The 3165-nt window shown below is 48.8% G+C and overlaps 1 long non-coding RNA gene across 1 annotated transcript; it reads left to right on the top strand.

The window, feature by feature from the left end:
* Positions 1-231: 231 nt before the first annotated feature.
* LOC123131115 (uncharacterized) lies at positions 232-2650 on the top strand. Its single transcript, XR_006464065.1, has 2 exons — positions 232-634; positions 2421-2650. It is a non-coding gene; the product is annotated as an uncharacterized lncRNA (long non-coding RNA).
* The last annotated feature ends 515 nt before the right edge of the window (positions 2651-3165 follow it).

The raw sequence follows: 3165 nt of genomic DNA, 5'->3' as shown, positions 1-3165 counted from the left end.
CTTCAAATTCTAGCCCAACAAACAAAAAAATATTAAATAAAATCTTTGTCTGCGGGCTATGGCAACTTGGGCCAAAGCCCAGCCGCAAAAGCGGCCCGTTCATCGGCCGACGGCCCGTCTGGAGCAGCGCGTTGGGCTTGTCCGTTGGATCGAGCCGACGGCTCCGATCGCTCCGGAGTGGAGCAAAACACTGCCTGGTCAAACCCTAGACCTAATCCCCATTCCTCCCGAATCACTCGCTCCCGTGAGAGAGAGCGACTGCGGCGGCGACGACGAGATGCGCCCGCACATGAGGTCACGGCGGCGTGAGGCACACCGGACATGGCGACGCGGTAGCTTCGCTCGCCGGAGCAGCGTGCAAATGGACTTTGTCCCGTGCGCTCCTCCGTCGAGCGTAGCTCCGGTGACGCGACGACGCAGCGGTGGGGCATTTCGCCGGCGGCTGCCGCCGCAAGCTTTTGGCGGCGGCCGACGACGTCCGAGGCACAGAGGCCAAGCGACGCGCGCGTGCGTGAGCGCACCAGCGGCGACTGCTACTTCATTCCGCGCGCCATCCTGAAGGGCTGCGGCGTCCTGGCCATGACGTGCACGCACAGCGGCGGCCGTGCGGACCCAGAAAGCCGGCGTCATCTGGGTGTGCCCGTCATCTTTTCTCTTCTTCCAATTTCATTCATCATTTGGACTCACCAATGGAGGATTTCACAAAAGGAAAACTAGGGTTTCAAATTTGGGGATTTTCTAGAGTTAGGGTTCGGCTGACTTTAACTTAGCCAATTCATCATGTTCTAATTGCTAACAGGAACTAAAACCAGTGCTAATTAACAATATTGATGCGGAAACGTGGCAAATCAAACTAGCAGAACATGATTTATCATAATCACTGGATAATTAGCACTGACCCATAGCCAAATGAGACTTTGACCGAAACACATAACCCTAGAGATCAAACATCAACTTCAACAGAGGGCAATCTAACCTTATTCATGAACCATTAGACTTAAACCTTAATCATTAGTACGTAATCAGGATCATCAAACTTAAGCAGATCATCTTAGGGATCTAATCTAGGCTTAACCATGCTCAAGATACCATTGTTAAACTTATCATCCCGTAGGATATACTTAACAGATCGTAAGCCAGGCGTTAGATCACCTAATAGCACAGATCAGAGAGATGGATTAGGTTCTTACCACCAATGGAAGCAGCCATTGGTGTCGACGGTGCGAAGTCCCGTGCCTGCTCGATGCAGGCTTGATGCAGGCTCGGTGAAGATGCTCGCTGCAGGTAGAGGCGTCCCTCCGGGCGCCACCGGCACTGCCCAGGGACAGGGGCAGAGCTTGGAGATGATCTTCCCGTCATGCAACGCTCCCCCAGATCGGTTAGGGTTTAGGGATGTGGGGAGTAGGAGTAAACCGTACGAGAACTAGTCTGACGTAGGTGCCGGCTGCTCCCCCATCTTTTTATGTGCGCTGGCGACAGGGGACCAAAACCATAGTTGGTTAGGGTGCCCCCGATTAGGGCGCGTAAGTTGAGATCGAGGGGTACGAACGTTGGTTCGTGGCCTCCCTGTTTCTCTCTTTAACGTAACTTTATTTCTGGTCTTTTATTTTTATTTTGGCCCATTGGGCCTCTAGATCAATACCAACACCAGCAACTCCAGGAGCTACAACGGAGGCGGCGGGCGCGGCAAGGATGCTAGGACCTGCGCCTTGGTTTCCTGCAGCCCGACGAGAGGGGGTATGTGAGCCGTGATGCGGCGGCGACGCGTGATGCTGCATCTGCTCGACGGCCGGTGTGTTGGCGGCGACGGCGGGGATGAACCGGCCATTTTTTGCTGGATTGGCGGGCGGTGGTGACTACGCCCTATGTTGCAGCCGACAGTGGCAAGCGAGAAGCTACAGAAATGTGGGTGCTTCCGAAGGGCGACTGGCTCGACGCCGATGAATGCGGCCGCCGTGCCTCACGAGGAGCCCCCGATGTAAGAGCTGCGCGTTGACTAGCTGGTGTAGGGAAGGGATGCGTTGACCAGGCTGAGAAAGGAGAAGAAGGAAAATCAACGGTGCGGGATGGGGTGAATCGAACGGCCGGTAGGTGACCGGCGCAGGCTTTCGGCCGGTCGACCGGCGCCTATCAGTCGCCTTCTCTGAATCACATACACATGCCGGGTTTGGTTTTATTTTTTCTTCTTCTTGAAGGAAGATTTGCATCTGTTTGTGGTTTTGACTCACTAAATAGGTCAGGACACACGCGGCGAAAACACATATGTCTGGACGCCGAATGAAGTAAATACATAAATTATCTTCGGGCGCTGCTGATTCTAGTTTATACGAGTGCATAATAAATCATCAGCGCAAAACATAGGCATTTACATATCATGGCCACAAAGTCTTTAATTGTTGTCAATAAAGTTTTTCTTTTAGATCAGGAAGAAGATGTCATGCTTGATGTCCCTGGAGAAGTTGTTTTCTTGAGAGAAGTCCTTGAAGATGATTATGTTGAAGGTGGTACGAAGGAACGAGACAACCACTTATTTTGACCCAAACATTGATGCTATGAAGAAACAAGAGCAATTGCATCCAGAAAAAATTACTTTTCAAGTGTTGCATATACGACATTTTTATTTTGTGAAGTCAGTGCAATGGTTAATCTATCAGTGTGGTATATGCTTTGTCAATAGGTATCGACAGAATGATTTACAATGTCATACTTAAGTCGGACGAAAAACATGGTGAATCAATGCTCTTACTTTAATATTATTTTTCTGCTTTCTAAATTGCTTTTCAAGGAAAAACATGAGCATGCAAACAACACATATATTCTCATGCTTATGTCCAGGTGTAATTAGATTTATTTATACGTAGCTACATATGCTCTATTTATGATGCAAATTTTATATTCGTGATTTAATCAACAACAACTTCATATAGTATACAAAAATCTCATGTACGCAAGAAATTTGTATGGCAATCTCGAGTCATGGATGCCAAGGAACAAAGAGGGAAAAAATAAGATAGAGATCCGTATTTACGAATGACCAGTGAAGAACAACAGAAAAAACTAATGCTAAATGACCAGTGAAGAACAACAGAAAAAACTGAAAAAGCATCATGAAGCCTATCAACCAACAAAAGAATAAAAGATTCGGCCCAAGAACAAGGGAAGAAG

This window comes from Triticum aestivum, chromosome 6A, assembly GCF_018294505.1.
Source record: "Triticum aestivum cultivar Chinese Spring chromosome 6A, IWGSC CS RefSeq v2.1, whole genome shotgun sequence".
Taxonomy (NCBI): domain Eukaryota; kingdom Viridiplantae; phylum Streptophyta; class Magnoliopsida; order Poales; family Poaceae; genus Triticum; species Triticum aestivum.
This window is presented reverse-complemented; position numbering and strand designations above follow the sequence as displayed.